Consider the following 20,793-nt stretch of genomic DNA (forward strand, 5'->3'; position numbering starts at 1 on the left):
CTGATTCAGCATGGATCACAACTGCAACAGCATACACAGTTGGCTGATTGTTGCTTACTGCACATGCATATACATAGCGGTGCGCATGCACAAACAATGAACTGCGATCACTTTTTTTTGGCAATAAAGGGTGCCATACATGAAAGGTGCTTATCCCAATGAACCATGCAGAGACATGTGATGTACGATAAAATAAATGGGGTTTATGCCACAGGTGTGTAACAAAATAGATGAACAGACAATCAATAAATCAAAAAACAAATTGATAAACAATGCAGTAATTGATAAACAATGTGGCAGGAAATATGCCAAGAAAAACACACATATATTAGGGCAAGTAAAATGCCCAGAAATGTCTCGAACGGGCCTCTAACAAAGGTGGTGTATCTTGATAGTGGCATCAAATGTCCGGAGAGCACAGGGGTGGGCCAATGTGTTTTGAGACACTTCCTGGTCTTTTCCTCAAGGAACTGCGATCACACTGCAATAAAGCAGAGCATGAAAAGCCATCAGAGAGTGAGTGACAGGCAGAGTGCATTTGGGGGTGGTGACGAGGGGTTGGTTGTTGTAATACAGGTGTGCCTTTTCCATTTAAATGCTTCTACATGGGTGTGCATACATTAGCCACTGCAGGGGCATATGCATATTGAGTGAGTATTCACTGCATGCAGAAAAGTTAGCAAATTCTGAGTTAGGTCTGACCTGCTGTAATTGTGCATGAGGCTCCGATGTACTTCGATATTACCAATGTTTTGGCTGGATTGCAAGGCAATGTGATAGTTTAAGCCTTTGACTTTATGTTGGCCATGCGATGGCTTTGCAATTGTAACATTAGCATTTTTTCGCAGCAGTCCTGCATGTGCGATGGCAGCCACAATCACATTAGCTATGTCCATATAGCCTAGTCCATTATATCCAGTTCCTAAATCTGGTAATTTTATATTCTTCAATACCATCTTGCAATCCAGTCTGGTTTTATCACTGAGCCTTGTTCTTACTACCTCCATCAGCACCAGCCGATACCTCCAATCATCAATCCCATCCCATCCGAAACCTCCAATCATTGGTCTCATTCAGTACCTTCAAGCAGTGGTCTCATTTAATACCTTCAAACATTAGTCTCCCATACAATGCCTCCATTCATCAGTCTCATTCAATAACTCCAATCATCGGTCTCATCCAAACTCCAAGCATCAATTTCAGCTATCATATTCAAATATTGGTCCCATACAATACATTCATCATCAGTTCCAAACTGATTCAGAAATCCAATTCATCATCATAGGTCTCAAACCACTCCAGGATATCAACTCATCATCATCGTCTCAAATCTTTTCAGAACGCCAGTTCTAAAATATCATTCTCAAACTGATCCAGCTCTACAGTTCAGTTTTACCCATCATTACGGCCTTACTCAACAATCCAGTATCATCAGTCCCAACCCGATTCTGCTCATCTACTGTATACAGTTTCATTATCTCCAGTTCTCATTCCTACTAGCTGTTAATAAAGACATTGCATTCTGATTCAACAATTATGTGATAAATTTTAGATCCCCAATTCCCATTTTTTTATGTTCCTTCAATTATGACATTTTATATCTAGTAAATTTCCTCAACTCAACACTCAGAATCCTACTCACACTAATGCACTCCAAGCATTATTATGTTTTTTGTCCTGTAATTCATTTCATATTAGGTATTTATACCCTGATTTGATAGACAAGGATCATATACACCATTGGAGATCTCTTTCCTCAGCTTGGTATAAAGACCTGCTCGAGCTAAGAGATTTCCCAGCCACTATTCACCCTTCAGACAAAATCCTGAAAGTGCTGGATACTACATCATTACAAGAGGTGCACTTAAAAACCATACATAGAGCTTATGTCTCATCAACCCAATTTCATTAAATATTTCCTGGACAGTCTGGTCATTGCCCAAAGTGTACTGCCCTGTACGCAGACTTTATTCATGGCATGTGGTTGTGTTCAAAACTCCGACACTACTGGAATAAGGTCCTACATTTTATTAATCAAAGTTTCCAGCTTCATCTACCTCTCCATCCAATCCCACTATTATTTGCTAATTTTAATTTCTGGAAATCAATATCCAATATCAATCACCTCATCCCCTTTTTTGCAATTATCGTTACAGTTGCAAAAAAAATCTTCTTAGTAAATGGATTAAAAATACTGTAACACTAATTGGTGAATTGCAGTCAGCCCTTTTACTGTAGATCTCATTTATTTTGACCACAGAGATACTTTTTCAGATATAGAGCGGGGTGTCCAACGTTTTTACGAAAAATGGGAACCATATATCAGTACACTTCCAGAAACCACTCAATCTCAGGTTTTTGAGCAAACAGCATGGTATATGCTGAATCAAGTTTCTTGATTTGGGATTTCTTCTACTTTTGTTTATATTAGGATATTTGGTTGCAACTTTTTATAAAATAAAAAAAATATATATATTTTGCTATAGAAACTTTGGCACCCTGATATTTCTTGATTAGGTTTAATATGAGAAGAGTTTAATGCAATATCAGTATCTATTTAAATATTCATTTTCATTGGTATGTGAGCTTTTTTTTATACAGGATTAATTTATTTAATTCGCCCCTTTCTTTACCTTTCTCTTCTTTCCTTTTCTATCCCTTATAATATTAAATATATATAAAAAAATAACATTTCATTGTTTATCCATTTGGTGTCACTTATTGTGGTGTTAAATTGGTTTTGATCTGATTTGATATATTTGGACTATTTCCATGTAACTCATTTTTTTGTGTGTATTTTGTATTTTATGTGACAATTGTGCTTGCTTTTGGAATGTCACAATAAAGTGTAGAAAAAAATAGCTGCTAATTAGTGTCTTTGCAGAAGTGGTGAAGAATAGCATTTAACAGGTTTTTTTTCAGAAAAAAATTAGTCCCAGCAAATTTGGGGTACACGAAAATGGATAATTTAAAGTTGCTAAAGTGAAGATTTAAAAAAATGTAAAAATTCTACCTGGTGCAAGCAGCTGCAAACTTAAAAACACCTGAGGCATCCTTGGGGACCTGGAGTCTATTTCACTAGTTTTTAAGTTTATCCCTCAACTTTTGTTTTTTTTTTGCTCCTTTTTTCAAAGTAATTTTTTGGGTTGTTCTTAAGTTTTTTTAAAAACTTTTTTTGACACATTTTACCTTAGTGTCCCAAGGCTGCAGTGGGATTCCCGCAAGTCTGCACCCCAAAACCCCAATTCTGCACTTATTTTCAACACCTATTCATAGGCAAAACTTATTCGCCAGGTTCATTGCATTGACTTTCTGCACCAGAGAAATGTCTTTGGAATTGAATACAGGGATAAGTTTTTCGCCTGGTGGCTTATCACCACTAATTGAATATGGCCCTATATTGTAATGTGTTGCCAGTAATAGATATATTTTATGTAATTTATTGAATGAAATGATGTTATGTTATTGCAATAGTGTATCTGCAAGTATTAGCACTTTTTTATATAAATTTTATTTGTGTCAACTATTTTAATGAAATGAAAAAATCTGCAGGTGCGGCAGTGTGCACAAATTAAATTATTGGCTTACTAACCTTATGCTTATATGCTTTTATATAAGAATATGGTTCTTTTTAATATTTTCTGTATAGCAATTAGTTCATGCAGCAAACCAATATGTACGGCAGTAAAATAACATCATAAATAAGACTGCAGTGCATACCAAAAAAGGATAGTGCATGAAGTGGACAGTGCAGAACACAGTATACTAATCAATACATACATCTCACAACATTTAAAAGAAACATATACAGAAGCGAGCATCTATTTCAAATATAATAATAGCTTCACAGTTTCAACAATATGAAAAAGCACATTGTGATATGTGCCGCAGATCAAACATATCACATAAAACCTTAATGTCATATATAAGATATTACTGTCCTGTATCCGAACTATAGCCCTTAATATTTAGCAGGGAATCACCATTTCTCATAAATAAGAGGTATAGCTAATTGTCTCATTGAGACCGTTAAGGTGCATATCCATTAGGCGATGGGGTAATGACAGTATGATTACAACATCCTCATCCCTGTGTGTGCCTACACTGAACGATATGTCATTCACCCTCCCTCATCCCTGAACATGGCCAATCTGTTATTATCGGCTGACTGACCAGTATGTTCAGTCGATGATTAATGTCGGAAATGACCAGCGGGAGAACGCATTGCTGCTTGTTTCCAACATTCTACTGCCTGGTCACTGCAAGATTAATGAACAACTGACTGATAACAAAGTCATTATCGTACAGTCGTCAATTAATATCGGCATGTAAATTTGTGCCTTTAGGTGACAACGTAATTAATTTAAAAGTCCAACAGGAATCTAACCTTAATAGTGAATTATCTATGTCTCTCCACCTAATTAAAGGAGGGACATGGTGCACTAGTTTGTATCTTAAGATTGCTAAGGAATGTTTTGCTTCCCAAAAATTCCAAGTAATGGGTTTATCAATATCCCTGCCTTGAATAGCTAAGCGTATGGCAGATCTATGCTGGGCTGCTCTTTCTTTGAACATACCAATGGTCTTGTCAACATAGGCAATACCACAGGGGCATTTGATCACATATATAACATACCTACTAGATCAAGTGAGTATGTGTTTGATTGGGATTCAACACCCTGAATGTGGGTTTGTGATGTACTGTATGGACCAGTTTCAAAATTACTGAAGGTACTGCAGCCAGTACATTGTAACACCCATTAGCTTTAGACATAAAGTGACTCTGATGAGACCTTCCATAGTCAGTAATGTCATTGTGAACTAGGGCATCTTTAAGATTGTGTCCCCTCCTGTAGAAATTCAAAACATTAGTATATTGGAAAGACAAGTTCTTATCTGTTTTCAGCAAAGACCAGAACCTTTTTGCACAATGTCCAATGAATTTGCTATGATGTGAATAAATATTAACAAATGGACAAATCTTTTTTTCACTATGATTCTTCAGATGGAGACATTTCTCACGGGGTATGGCCAATGCCATTCTTTTAGCAAATTCACAATATGAACCCAAATAACCCCTTTGAATAAATGCTTGGATCATAGCCTCAATCTGTACTTCTACTTCATGATCCTCACTTGTGACCCTCCTTACACATAAGTACTGTGAAAAGGGAAGTCCTTTCTTCATAGGTAAAGGATGATTGATATGCGCATGGAGAAATTTATTTCTGTCCATGGGTTTTGTGTATACACTTGTCACCAATTTATTATTAATGTTCTTTATCAATATGTCCAAATAATGGTCTTGTTTTTAATCATGTTCATGGGTGAACTTAATATGTTCATCCATCAAGTTTATAGCATCCATTTTAAGAGAGAACTCGGCTGCTGAACCCTTCCAAAAAATCAATATATCATCTATGTATCTAATGAATAGGATAATTTGTATCCAAAGATTGGGTTATGTCAGAAAAGTAATTGTGAGGTTCTGTATTTGTGTGGACCCGGGGTGGTGATAGGAGCAGACACAGAAGCAGACTTAAATGAAAAAGTGGAGTTTTTAATAAGTGACTTAGAAGACATGGGAATGGCAAATTAAAAAGTCCAGGTATAGCACTAAAGTGCACTTGATAACTGTAGTGGGGGTTAATGGGGAAATGTCCAGACAGTGACAGGCATGAACAGTCCAGTAAATAAGTATGGTGAGCTGAAAACAGAATGCAGGTTTGATGAGCTGTAACTGAATGCAGGTTTGGTGAGCTGGCAAAGGTAGTGAAGTGCAGCTGGGAGTGAAATGAAGCAAGGTACAGGGAAACAGCAGGTTCAGGTACTCAGGCAGGTACGAAGGTATATGGCGGGTGCAGGGTAAGTCCAGCAGGTTGGAGTAGGCAAGGTTCAGGCTAGAAGCATATAACAAGAAGGCAGATAAGGCACAGGTACTCTTTTTCAGCTGCAGCTGAGAATCACGTTGCACTGGCAAAGGAAGGAAGGCTCTGGACCTTCCTAAATACTCAGTGCTGCACTGTGACTGGCTGGAATGAGCATATGACTTACCAGGATTGGACAGCTGGACTCACATGGCTGCAGGCAAGATGGTGGCGCCTATGCCAACGGAACTGAAACACCGCCAGACCTCACCAGGCCTATTGACAATTTGCCCACACAGAACCACACGCAACCAATGCCCCTCGCCAAACACCATCACAGCTGCCAGAGACCCCCCACCATAATGACCTCACAGGTACTACCCAAAGACTACCTTGCTGAGAAACCCTGGCCATGACAGTAGCCCCCCTTATGGGTGGCCTCAGGACACTCACCAGGTTTCTCCGGATGGGCATCATGGAACCTCTTGATGAGTGCAGGAGCATGGACATCTCTGGCATTGGTCCAACAACGTTCCTCTGGGGCGTAGCCCCTCCAGTCCAGTAGGTACTGCAAATGTCCTCTGCAGAGATGGGAATCCAAGACCTGGGAAACCTCAAACTCTATGCCCCTTTCAGTCTGGATATGGGGAGAAGCACGCAGGACTCTGTGAAATTTGTTTAGCACCAGGGGTTTCAACAGGGAGACATGGAAGGAATTGGGAATTTTCAGATAAGGGGGTAGTTGAAGACAATAAGCCACAGGGTTAATGACTTCTATGATAGAGAAGGGCCCATTGAAGCATGGAGCAAATTTGATGGATGGCACTCGAAGTCGTAGGTTCCGGGTGGACAACCAGACCTGGTCTCCAACTTGCATACGTGGTATTTTCCTATTCTGCTTATCCACTTGAAATTTATAATGTGATGACACCTTCTCCAGGTCAGTACAAACATGAGACCAGATTGAAGCAAATCTCCATACAGTGGGCCTCATTCAGACCCACTCGCAAGCGGCTGTCTGCTCGCAAGTGGGTCGATGGTGTGCACTGCGCATGCGCACGATGGATGGAGCTCCGTCATGCGCCAGACGCGACGAGCGAAGGACTTTCCTTCGCTCGTTGTGTCTGATCAAAGGGGGCGTGCTGTCGATGTTGATTGACAGCACGCCCCCTTTGGTGGGCATGCCGGGGGCGTGCCTGCCAGACGGAGGCATTCCCAAGGGAACGCCTACCATCAGAAGCCGGCCCCACTGACATCACTAGTGATGTCAGTGGGAGTGATTTTGGCTCAGATAGAGCCAAAATCACTCCAGGGCTTGTGGTCGAAAACCCCGAACACAGGCTTCTGGTCGCACTCACGATGGTCGCGATGGTCAAGACCATCGTGACCATCATCCTGCATGCTCGTATGTGCTGTGGGTGGTGACCCACAGCTATACGAGTATCCAGGAGGACGCTCCATTTATATGGAGGACGGCCCTCATTCAGAGCGAGCGCTCTGCTCAGAGCGTCCGGCTCTGAATGAGGGCCAGTGTCTTCTACAGCTGGGACATCAAAGACGGGCAGACTTTGAAATTCAGGGACCCGAGGATGAACGCCGTAGACCACTTGGAATTGTGTTTGATTCGTGGTAGAGTGGTAGGAGGAGTTATGAGCAAATTTAGCCCATGGCAGCAATGCAGACCAATTGTCCTGGGAAGATGTCATAAAAATCCTCAGGAAGGTCTCAAGGTCTTGATTAACCCTCTCAGTGGAACCGTTGCTTTGTGGGTGATAATCCGTAAAAAAATTTTGCTTTACTTGCAATACAGAACATAAGGCTCTCCAAAATTTTGCTGTGAACTGGACACCACGGTCAGAGACAATCTCAGCTGGAAGACCATGGAGACGGAAAATATGTTGTACGAACAAGTGAGCCAGGTCAGGGGCAGAAGGCAATTTCTTTAGTGGTATGTAATGGACTATTTAAGAAAATCGGTCTACTACGACCCAGATGGTAGTGAACCCTTGAGAACTTGGCAGATCTGTGTCGAAGTCTTTGGAGAAATGCGTCCATGGACGTGATGGAATAGGTAGTGGCAATAACTCACCAGCCGGTGCCTGATGTGAAGATTTATGCTGGGCACACAAAGAACATGAAGAAAAAATTCTGACACATCTGCTTTCATGGATGGCCACCAATAGCCTCTCTTTAAAATTTCCAAGGTCTTCCGGGTACCTGAGTGACCTGCAAAGTGAGAGGAATGAGCCCAGGTGAGGAGCTGCTTCCTTAACTCCGGGGCCACAAAGGACTTCCCTGTAGGAGGCTGTAGCTGTAAGGTGGCGAAGACTCGACTCCAAAACAGGGGTATTTTGTTGATTCTCTGATTTGTCATCACAGCGGAAAGATCTGGACAGGGCATCTTCCTTTTGATTAAGGGCTCCAGACCAGAAGGTCAGGGTGAACTGGAGCCGAGCAGAAAATATCACCCATTGGGCCAAAAGAGGACTCACGCACTGAAGATTCTTGAGGAAGAGCAAATTTCTATGGTCCGTGAAGACAGTGAAGGGAAACTTGGCCCCTTCCAGCAGGTATCTCCATTCTTTTAAGGCTAACTTTACTGCTAAAAGTTCTTGTTCACCAATGGCATAATTTCTCTCAGCAGGAGAAAACTTCTTGGAGAAGAACCCACAGGGATGAACTCGATTATCATCATAACGCTGGGAAAAGAACTGCACCCACAGCCTCTGAAGATGCATCCACTTCCACTAGAAACGGCCTATCCAGATATGGTTGTCATAAGACTGGAGCTGAAATAAATGCTGTTTTAAAAGTTGGAAGGCGGTCTCTGCCTCAGGTGGCCATAGGTCAGGGTTAGCGTCTTTTCAGGGTCAAGGTGGTAATGGGAGCCAACAATGATGAAAATCCTTTATTAAAATGCCTATAGTAGTTGGCAAACCCAAGCAATCTCTGGATGGCTTTCAACATTTGAGGATGGGACCAATCCAAAATCGCCTGCACCTTCTTGGGGTCCATTACTAGACTGGAGCCAGAGATGACGTAACCAAGGAATGGCACACTGGGAACCCCGAAGGCACATTTCTCCAGTTTGCAGTAAAGGTGGTTCTTTCTTAGACGGGACAATACTTCCTTCACATGTTCATGAAGTTTTGTTACAGAAGACGAGAGAATCAATATATCATCCAGGTAAACTACAACAGGTTCACGGAAAATCTCATTAACAAAGCCCTGAAACACGTATGGGGCATTGCACAACCCAAAGGGCATCACAAGGTATTCAAAGTGTCCATCTCTAGTATTAAAGGCGGTCTTCCATTCATCGCCAACACGAATGCAGATGAGATTATAAGCCCCTCTCAGATCCAGTTTTGAGAATATGATGAACCCTTTAACTCTGTCAAACAATTCTGTGATCAGGGGAAGAGGATACCGATTCTTAATTGTTATATCATTGAGGCCCCGGTAATCTATATAAGGTCTTAGGCCTCCGTCATTATTTCCAATGGAAAAGAAGCTGGCTCCAGTGGGAGAGGTGGAAGGTCGAATAAACCCCTTTGCTAGGTTGTCCTGGATGTACTCTGACATGGCATGAGTCCTAGGCACGGATAGAGGATAGGTGCAACCACTGGGGTGGCATCTTGTCAGGCAGCAGCTTGATAGGGCAGTCCCATTCTCTATGGGGAGGTAAGACATTCACCTGTTGCTCGGAAACACCTGGTACTCCTCGGGTATAGCTGGAGATGGTAACAGAGTTGTCTTTCTTACAGGTCGTATTTTGGGAAGACAGGATTTCTGACAGTCAATTCCCCATGAAAGAATCTGCATTGAGCATCAGTCTATCCTGGGATTATGTTGGCATAACCAGGGTAGTCCCAAGATGATTTCTTGAGAAGCCTCTGGTATCACTAAGAATTTTAAAGACTCGGAGTGGAGTGCCCCAACATGAACTAATACTGGTTGAGTTTCCTTGGTTACCAGTCCTTTAGCTTGAGGACGTCCATCTACAGAAGTCAGGGAAATTGCTTGCTTGAGAGATGAACAAGGAATCTGTAGTTTATCAACTAGGCTGGAAGTCATGAAGTTTCCGGCTGCTGCAGAGTCTAATAGAGCAGAGATGAAGACAGGGTTGGGCTTGAGATCCAAAGCTAAGGAAATCTTGAAATCTTTAGTGTTTGGGGACAGGCAAATAACTCCTAACTTGATGTCCCCAAGGTCAGTTAGGAATGGGTGTTTCCCGAATTGCGGGAGCAGGAGGCCACCAGGTGACCCAAATCTCCGCAGTACAGACAGAGGTTTTTTAGCATCCTTCTCTGACATTCCACTTTGGAGAGATGGGTTTGGTTCACCTGCATGGGCTCCTCATCTATAGGAGGATGGGGTGGACAGGTAGGCAAGGAGACGTAAATGACCTTTGCCAGTCAGTTCTGTGCTTTTCAGCCTGATGTTCTCTGAAGCATAGGTCAATTTTGTTGCAGAGTGAGATCATATAATTTAAATTGGTAGGAAGCTCACGGTTAATCAGATAATATTTTAATTGGTCGGACAGACCATGCCAAAAAGCTGAGGTGAGGGCCTCCTCATTCCACTTAAGCTTTGATGCAAAGATTTGAAACTGTATGACATATTGGGTGACAGGACAGGTTCCTTGTCTCAGGGTCATGATGCTGGATGATGCTGACACTGTGCATCCAGGTTCATCGAAAATCCTCCTGAATGAAGATACAAAGTCTGTATAATTATCCAGCAGCGAGTCTGAACACTCCTAGAGTGAGGAGGCCCAATCCAGAACTGAGCCGGTCAGCAAGGACACGATGTATGCCACTTTGGTTCTAGTGGTGGGGAAGTTATCTGGCTGTAACGTAAAGTGTATATCACACTAATTTAAAAAACCATGATAGAGCTCAGGATTGCTTTCAAATTTGCTTGGCAAGGGTAGATGTAGACGAGGGGATACCCTGATCCCTGTATTACCAGGCACAGGAGGAGGTGTAGTTGCTGATACCCCTGGAGGGATTAATGAGGTTTGCAGATTATCTTGGCATTTAGACATCTCCTGTAGGAACTGGGCCATTTGATGTTGCATAGCTTCCAGGTTTTCTAAACTACCAGCAATACAGCTAAATGAATCCACTTTAGACTCCTCTTCTGTGGCCGGATCCATGGGGCCAGTGCAAACTGTGAGGTTCTGTATTTGTTGTGGACCTGGGGTGGTGATAGGAGCAGACACAGAAGCAGACTTAAATGAAAAAGTGGAGTTTTTAATAAGTGACTTAGAAGACATGGGAATGGCAAATTAAAAAGTCCAGGTATAGCACTAAAGTGCACTTGATAACTGTAGTGGGGGTTAATGGGGAAATGTCCAGAGAGTGACAGGCAGGAACAGTCCAGTAAATAAGTATGGTGAGCTGAAAACAGAATGCAGGTTTGATGAGCTGTAACTGAATGCAGGTTTGGTGAGCTGTAAATGATGCAGGCAGAGGTAGTGAAATCCAGCTGGGAGTGAAATGAAGCAAGATGCAGGGAATCAGCAAGTTCAGGTACTCAGGCAGGTAAGAAAGTATATGGTGGGTGCAGGGTAAGTCCAGCAGGTTGGAGCAGGCAAGGTTCAGGCTAGAAGCACATAACAAGCAGGCAGATAAGGCACAGGTACTCTCTCTCTCAGCCGCAGCTGAGAAACACATTGCACTGGCAAAGGAAGGAAAGCTCTGGACCTTCCTAAATACTCAGTGTCGCACTGTGACTGGATGGAATGAGAACATGACCTGCCAGGATTGGACAGCCAGAATCACATGGCAGCAGGCAAGATGGCGACGCCCATGCCATTAGAACGGAAACACCGGCAGACCTCACCAGGCCCAGTGACAATGTGCCCGCACAGAACAACGTGCAGCCAATGCCCCTCACCAAACACCAGCACTGCTGCCAGAGACCCCTCGCCATAATGACCTCACAGGTAATACCCGGTAACTACCATGCCGAGAAGCCCTGGCCGTGACAGTAATTCATCAATGGCAAACATATGTGTTAGTAAACACAGGGTCTACATTATATTAGAGCCCATAGCGCAGCCTTTTAATTGTAAAAATTATTTGCCATTGAAGAAGAAATTGTTTCATGTAAAAGTTTTACTGAGTAATGTCAGAAAAAAATCCATATAGTATTCATTGTTCTCAAGAAGATTGCATACAGCGTTAAGATCTTGTGTGTTATGCTAGTGTACAAACTAACCACATCTAATGTGCACTTCAAAAATGTATCCGTCAAATTCTACAATTTCTGCAATTTCTGTGAAAGATCAGTAGAGTCCTTTAAAAAAGTATTTTGATGCTGTTTAAATGGTTGAATAAAAAATCCAGGTATTTAGCAATATCTTGCATCAAAGATCCTCTTGCCGCAATAACAGCATGGCAGAGGGGACATGTAGGATGTTGTCTTCATGTGTTTGTGTTAAGATTTTATCAATTTATTTTTAAAACAGAGTTGTGGGATATTGATCCAGCCTTTCATACACAGAATCATCCTTCAACTGTTTATTGATTTCTTCAATATAGGCTGTATGGTCCTGGAGGACAATAGTCCCACCTTTATCAGCTGGCCTTATCACAATTGACTTGCAGTCACTCAAAGTTTCTAGGGCCTGAAATTCCTTTTTTGAGAGGTTCTTAGGAATATTGGTATTCACTTTCACAGACTCAACTGCTGCATGATCCAACATATGAATATAACTTTTAATAGAGGTAATATGCATAATTGGTTCAAAACATGATTTTTTCTCAAATGGATGATTCGTAGGGGTCAGCTGGGTTTCTATGAGTCTATTATGAAAATACTCTTTCAGCTTCAGTTCTGTTGGTGTCTCCAAAAGTCCACAGAACAAAAGTATCAAACTTGGCTGAGATAACATAAGATTCAGAAAAGATTTTTCAGATGGAGAGAGATCATGGGAGGTCAGATTGATAATTAAATCCTTCTGTTGTATTTTCTTCTGCCTCTTTCCTTGCCCACCACAGCAGGTTTTGGCACGTACTCTTCTGCATCACTGGCATGGGTAGTCAACCCTAAAGGGGCTTCTGATTAGAAGTACCAAATGCTGACTCTCTCTCACTTTGTGTAGATACTTCACCAGATGAAGGTTCAGTATCTAGAATATATCTCCTAGGGGTCCTCCGACGAATCCCCTCCTGCCTTCTCCTCTTCTCCTATATGTTGCATAGACATTCAACAATCGTTAATTTGTTCTTCTTATACTTGATAAGTTCTTTACAATAGGATTAGATATTAATATTTGATTTTTCATACCAATTAGTGGTTGAGTCATTAAGGAGCTATGGTTTAGCCAAGGTTTCTAAGTCCACAGTTTTCTGGCACACACTGATTAGTTCTCTTAAGGCTTCTTCTATGACTAAAATTATCAAGTCCATAGAACATTTATTTAAGACAGCCACTGAGCGGCAACACAAAGTGCTGTTGTTACGACCTATTGTGGGGATGTTATTATTAGGGAACCCCCTTGGGATCTTCTTTCCATGATAATAGTCAGAGAGCATGGTACCATGCAGGAAAAAGTCAATCTCCCTTTTTTATAATTAAGCAAATGGTGATACATTTCTTCCACACCATTTTCACCCACAGTTTCTTTAAATGTATTTTTAATCAACACTGCCTCAGCATCAAAATCAGAAAAAGTAAACATCTCGCTGATTGGGAGAATGATGAGTCCATCGCCTTCTTCATTGTATGGATTAATCTGAGTCATCATAATATTCTCTGATAAAGACTAGGAATCTAATGGCTTCTTTTTAGATATAAAAAAAAATCAAACTGTGAAACCATAACACAAACTAAGGCCCACAATAAATAGATAATAGTTAAATACTCCTTCATATGGGAGAATTGATGAAATCTTTCAAAAATAACTTAATATAGCAGCAAAGACATGAACTTTTTAAAGTGCAATAGCACAGAGCAGCATCAGCATGCAGATAATCATTAGATTGCTTAAACAATTTATAGCTGCAGAAAATAGATATCACATTCAGAATCCATTTTAATTGTATAGTGTGGAGTAGCAGGTTCTGGAACTTTTAAATGTTGCAGTGGTAGAGTGCATCCAAACAGAATTCAGCAGACATGTACTATAGATCTATATATACAGTATATAAGCTGGACTTCGTCAGGAGGATGATGTGAGAGTTGGATGAAAGTAGATAGGAACCACCATGACACTTGGGTATCCCGCGCATGTGCGGTTACATTAAAAATGGCGGTGCCCACCGGACATCCGATCCGACCATGTATGGGCTTTATGTAATGATTAGTAGGGGTATTAAAGAGGGGAAGAGGTTCTCTCACATCATCCTGACGAAGTCCGGCTATTTGAGCGCAGAGGACAAAACGCATTGAGGAAAAGGGTTACCTACGCTTACTGACTTTGGCTAGTCATCAGATAAGCTCATTGAAATTCTTTTTAATGTAATTGTTTCTATATATGTTTTTTGTGTGTATGTAATAAAATTGTGTTTACAATTACACTATGAGAGTGTTCTCTCTCTCTCTCCCTATATGCGTGGGGCTTGGTGAGATTCTGTGAACCAGTTATACTGACCTGTGTGTGGGGGACCAGGAGTGACATCCCTAAAAGGATCATATACTACAGGGCTTTGTTTAAGGGCAGCCCGGTACGTGGAATATATATGTGTGTTGCATGATCACTTCCATAAAACGTATTACACTATGAGGTGCTTTTTTCCACCTTTTTATTTATATATTTATATATATATATATATATATATATATATATATATATATACCCAAAGATGATGCACCAAAGTACAAATCCACCAGGCACTCCAGGATTTTTGTAAATAAATATTATTGTATCATGTACATCAATGTTTCTGTGCTACACAGAGCCCTGTCCTCAGGATGATAACATATCAATGAATACAAAGAGAAAAGCTTACCTTATATCCCTTCTTGCTAAATGTGTCAGCGACGGAGCCCGACTGTGCATGTCTGTCCAGTGATGATGACAGCTACAGGTGCCCGATTGTTGTCATGACAATGTCAGACGCTGCCTCCTGCTCTGCCGCGGCACTGGATAAGATACAACAAAACCCAGTGAAATGCGTAATAGAAAAATAAATCAATTATTATATTTACAGTGCTAGGTTAACACAGGAGAAAAAAAGAGAAAAATATGTTGCTATATATAAAACCGACACTATTCAGCTATAAACTATCTGGCTCCAACTTTCAATTATAAATTACATACTAATGCATACATCAGTAAATTCATAAGAGAAAGACAGTCCAGCACCTGTCTGCTCCTGATGACAGACCCAATCACTATTGCTATCATAGTGAACCCCAGTTAATTTTTTCATTAAGTCCTCTCATTTGTAGAGTGTCAAGATGCATAATACAATTGGCCTCCAATTTGAATAAGTCTTTACTAGTATCCCCACCACGTGGTCTTGGCAATATTTGATCAATGATCATATATTTGACAGATGATAGAGTGATTCATTTCTTTAAAATGTCTGTCCACTGGTTGGTCTATTTTCTTGCCAGCAAGTGTCATTCTGATTGAGGACCTATGTTGGGCCATATGTTCCTTGAATTTCCGTGAAGTCATTCCCACATAATATTTGCCACAAGGGCATATAATGATGTAAATAATGTCCCTCGAAGAACAATTGAGCACCTGTCATATATTGTATTTCTTTCCGGTATTGGGATGCTTAAAGTAATCTCCCATTTGTAGATATCCACAGGTAACACAATTAGGATATTGATAGCAGCCTGCCATCTTTATTTGTGAAAACAAAGCAGGTTTTTGTGAATAATCCATAATATCCGTGCGTACAAGATAGTTGCATAGATTTTTACCTCATTTGTAACTGGCCATAGGTCTCATTACTCTAAAGTTTGGTAGTTCGTGATCTGTTGCCACTATTGGCCAAAGTGCCCTGTTCACATGATGTATAATTGGACTGGCTGTAGAATATCTAGTTGTCCATACCAATGTGATAGCTTGTTTATTCTCTTTCTTCTGCTCAGATGGACCCAATAAAGTTTGTCTATTAAGAGATAATACTTTCATTTTTAGCTTGGTAAGATGTTTTCTTTCATACCCTCTTTGTTGGAATTTTTGTATCACTTTGTCCAGCTCTCCAGGAAGGTCATCAATACTGCTTGTTATCCTGGCTGCCCTTAGCATCTGCAAATATGGGAGATCAGTTTTCAGTGATTTGGGATGATGGCTACTTGCCTCCAAAAGTGTGTTCCTGTATGTTTCTTTATAGAATATACTGGTAACCACTTCCCCTTGTTTGATAGACATTAGGATGTCAAAGAAATTGATCCCTTCTCTTCCATTTTGAAAAGTTAATTTAATTGGCATGGGTTTTTCATTGACTTTGTTCATGATGCTATTGAAGAGTTCAGTCCCTCCATCACACTCCATGAAACAGTCATCAATATAACACATGTACCAAATGATGTGTCTCCTGATGTATGGATCACTAAAGAAGAGTTGTTGTTCCAATTCAAACATATACACATTTTCATACACAGGGGCCACATTTGACCCTATAGCACAGCCTGTGCATTACTAGTTGAAAGCCCCATCATATAAAATAGAGTTATGTGTCAATGTCAGATGTAACAACTTGTATAGATGTATAGATGACTATCAAAACTTAATGGTCTATTCAAATTTAAAAGAAAAGTATTCATGACTCTTTGTCCCTCTTCATGTGGTATGGATGTGTACAAGCTGCACACGTCCATGCTACATAAAATGGTCTCCTGTCCAAGATTGTGGATGTTGCTGAGACCATTCAAAATGCAGTGGTGTCTTTTAGATATGTCTGATGGACCACTATGTGTGGTTGGATTAGTTTGTCCAAAAGTTCTGACACTGGTTGGTATATCAACCCCCTGGCCAATATTATTAGTCTACCTGGGGCCTGGTCTTTGTCTTTATCCACCATCAGGACAGTGTACAGTATAGGAATGACTGGATGGGGTTGAATAAGGGTATTGTGTGTTGTTTGAGAAAGAATCCCCTCACTAACTGCTTTTGTCAGTACTTAATTTAGCTCCTGTTGGTATTGTCCTGTAGGGTTACTTTGTAATTTCATGTAAGTGTCAGGACATGACAAGTGTCGTATGATTTCTTTCTTATATTGTGATATATCTTGTATAACAAATCCTCCGACCTTATCTGCAGGGTGGATAACCATAATTTTGTCATTGCTCAGATCTTTTAATGCTTTCTGTTGTTTAATGAACAAATTAGGATAAATCCAATTAGAAGTGTAGTTATGTATTTTGATGGAATCATCCAATAGATGTGTATAAGTTTTAAAGGAGGGGTTCACGGACAGTGGGTCAAACGTAAATTTAGTATGAGTCATATGAAATTTATCCAAGAATGACAGATCCTTATCTATAGTATTACTTTTGAAGTGTTCACGCAGTCTGAGTATTCTTCCTAGATTACGTTTATTGATTTGCCACTCCACTTCATCATGCCAGTGTGTTGAAACAAAGGACAATCCCTTGTTAAGAACAGTCTCCTCTGTAGCTGCTAAATTTCTTGAAGACAAATTGAATATTAATTTTTCTTCCTTCCGACTGATTTTGTGGATCATTTCTGTTTGACCTCCACGTCTGCTTGGCCTATTTTTTCTCCACGGCCATGGGTTTTGAACCCTTAAAGGGGCTCTGGTTGCTGCTTGTGGATCATCAGAGACCGCTATTGCGAAGTCACTGTCGCTATTGGAAGTCGCATAATTTCTGTTTGTTCTATCTCTCCTCTGTCTCCAGCTTGGTCTTATTGAAAATCTGTTAGTCCGGCGATCCGGTTCTGCTCCTGTTAGCCAGCGATATACTTGCAATTTTCTTTTTTTAAATTTGATCAGAGTCCTGTAACAGTGTTTCATGAGTGGTTTTAAAGTTGTAAATCTTATTTCTAACCAGTTGTAATTCCTTTCCTGCCTCCTCTATCACTAATAACATTAAATCTAGGCTGCACTTGTTGAGGATTGCGCACCAGCGACTGCAGAACTTGACATTGTTACAGCCTATGGTGGGTAAATTCCGAACTCTAAAGCCTCCGGAAATAAATTTCTGGCTAAAATAATCTGATAGATATGATCCATGCAGTAGATAATCCACCTCATGCTTTCTCAGTTTAGTAGCTGATGATATGCATCATCTATGTTGAATCCAGCCGGTTCCAAAGAGCTGTCATTTTTAAACAGAATTTGATTGGCATCAGCTTTTGTAAAGCTCAATGTTTCCCCTGTTGTTAATGTTAGTCCCACAAATCCAGTATTTCCACTCAACATGGTGGTTCCTTGGCTAGGTTCCATAGTATTTCCTGGAATGTGAATAATCTTGAACAGATAAATCTTATGCTGATATAAGGTATCTTAAGATGAATGGTAGCAATGGGTGCCTTGAAACTGAGAGTGTGTGGGTACACTCTCATATACACCAAACCTTCAAATCCAGCACTCCTGCTGTTCACAGCACATTGCCAGGGTGCCACAGTCACTATTGTGAATATACCCAAAGATGATGCCCTGAAGTACAAATCCTCCAGGCACTCCAGTATATTTGTAAAGAAATATTATTGTATCATGTACATCAATGTTTCAGGGCTACACAGAGCCCTGCCCTCAGGATGATAACATATCAATAAATACAAGGAGAAAAGCTTACCTTATATTCCTTCTTGCTAAATGTGTCAGCGACGGAGCCCAGTGGTGCATGTCCATCTCTCTGGATGCATCCAGTGATGACGTCAGCTACAGGCACCCGATTGTTGTCACGACAACGTCGGACACTGTCTCCTGCTCCGCCACTGCACTGGATAAGATACAACAACACCCAGTGAAATCTGTAAAAGAAACTTAAATTAATTAATGTATTTACAGAGCTAGGTTAATACAATGTGGGTTACACTACACAGGAGGAAAAAAGAGATAAATATGTTGCTATATATAAAACAGACACTATTCAGATATAAACTATCTGGCTCCAACTGTCAATGATAAATTACATACTAATGCATAGATCTGTAAATTCATAAGAGAAAGACAGTCCAGCATCTGTCAGCTCCTAATGACAAACCCAATCACTATTGCTATCATTGTGAACCCCAGTTATTTTTTTTTTTTCATTAAGTACTCTCAGTTGTAGAGTGTCAAGACGCATAATCCAACTGGCCTCCAATTTGAGTAAGTCTTTACTACTATCCCCACCATGTGGTCTTGGCAATATATGATAGCAATATATGATAGCAATAGTGATGTGCTGTGAACAGCAGCAGTGCTGGGTTTGAAGCTTTGGTGTATAATATATATATATATATATATATATATATATATACATATACACATTCATCAAAGCTAGATTTTTTGTTATAAATTTCAGTTCCCCATGATGACTTGATCCAGGAAAGTGCATAATAATTCCATATTATCCGATCATCAAAAATACTTGTAATGGAAAATGCTTCTTAATTGTGAGAGGCACAATCCCTCTCACCACACATCCACCCTTTTTGCTTTTCCAAGCTTGGGGAAGCACACATCTTCTTCCGTGACAGTAGATTCCACTCAGCTTTCTCAAAGTTCTGGGACAATGCATCTGCATTGCTATGTTGAGCTCCCAGTCGATGCTGTATGACAAACTTGTACTGATGGATGGTCAAGAGCCAGTGTGTCACTCTGGGGTTAAAGTGCATCCACCTCAGAGGTGTTTGATCCATGACCATGACAAATTCTCTTCCCAGGAGATAATACTTAAGAGCTTCTACTGCACACTTTATCGCCAATCATTCTAGTTCAACTATCATGTATCTTGTTTCTTGTGGTAACAGCTTTCTACTTAAGTAGAGGATCGGCTTTTCTTCACCAGCAATGGACTGTGACAAAACAGCTCCTAAGCCTGTTGTGGAGGCGTCAGTTAGCAAAACAAAGGGTTTTCTGAAATTCGATGCCTGCAAAACCAGTTTCAGATCCTGAGCCATCCTCATATCTTCCCAGGCTGCTTGAATTATTTTGGTCCAGAGTATCTTTTCTGGTTGAGCCTTCTTAAGGGTCTCAGTCAGAGGTAAAGCTCTGTACGCAAAAATCGGAATAAAATGGCGGTAATATCCTAGCAGCCAAAGGAAAGTTCTCATTTGTTTCATGGTGGAGGGTCTTGGCCAGGACTGAAGCACCTCAACATTTCACATACTGTACCTGAGGTAATTGGCCTCTAAAAGTCCAATTGTACACTTGGCTGGATTAGCCATAAACCAGTGCTGTCAGAAGCAGTTTTGCACTTCTCAGACTTTGGGCAATGTGTTCTTCCCAATTTTCTATATAGACGACAATGTTGTCTGGATAGGCTATAGCATACACCTGGTGTGACCTCTGCAGGTGATCCATGGCATGCTGAAATGTTGCTGGTACCCCATGAAGGCCAAAAGGGAGCATTTTATATTAAAAGAGGCAATCAGGGGTTGAGATGGCAGGCTTCTCCTTTGCGGTTTCACTTAGGGGAATGTGCCAATATCCCTTTGTGAGGTCCAGGATCATAAGATACTTGCTACTCGCCAAATTTTCTACTAATTCATCCACCCATGGTAGCGGGTATGCATCATACCTGGAGACATGTTTCAGCCACCTAAAGTTATAGCAAAAACATTTGGTTCCTGTTGGCTTGGGGACTAAAACAATAGGACTTTACCAGTTACTGTTAGACTCCTCAATGACCCCAAGTTGGAGCAACTCTTTCGCTTCTTGCTGGACTTTTTGTGACCGCAACCATAGGGAAGCGATACAGTCGCTGCTTTACAACTACTCCTTCAGGCATATTTGTCTCATGCTCTAGTAAGGCAGTGCACCCTAGCAGGGAAGAAAAC

At 40.8% G+C, this 20,793-nt stretch overlaps 1 long non-coding RNA gene across 1 annotated transcript; it reads right to left on the reverse strand.

The window, feature by feature from the left end:
- Window positions 1–273: 273 nt before the first annotated feature.
- On the reverse strand, window positions 274–18,822 carry LOC148522213 (uncharacterized). Its single transcript, XR_015878772.1, has 3 exons — window positions 18,603–18,822; window positions 14,831–14,963; window positions 274–481 (listed from the first exon to the last, which is right to left on the reverse strand). It is a non-coding gene; the product is annotated as an uncharacterized LOC148522213 (long non-coding RNA).
- Window positions 18,823–20,793: the final 1,971 nt, after the last annotated feature.

Source organism: Taudactylus pleione, unplaced genomic scaffold (genome assembly GCF_031769625.1).
Source record: "Taudactylus pleione unplaced genomic scaffold, aTauple2 ptg000151l, whole genome shotgun sequence".
Lineage (NCBI taxonomy): Eukaryota > Metazoa > Chordata > Amphibia > Anura > Myobatrachidae > Taudactylus > Taudactylus pleione.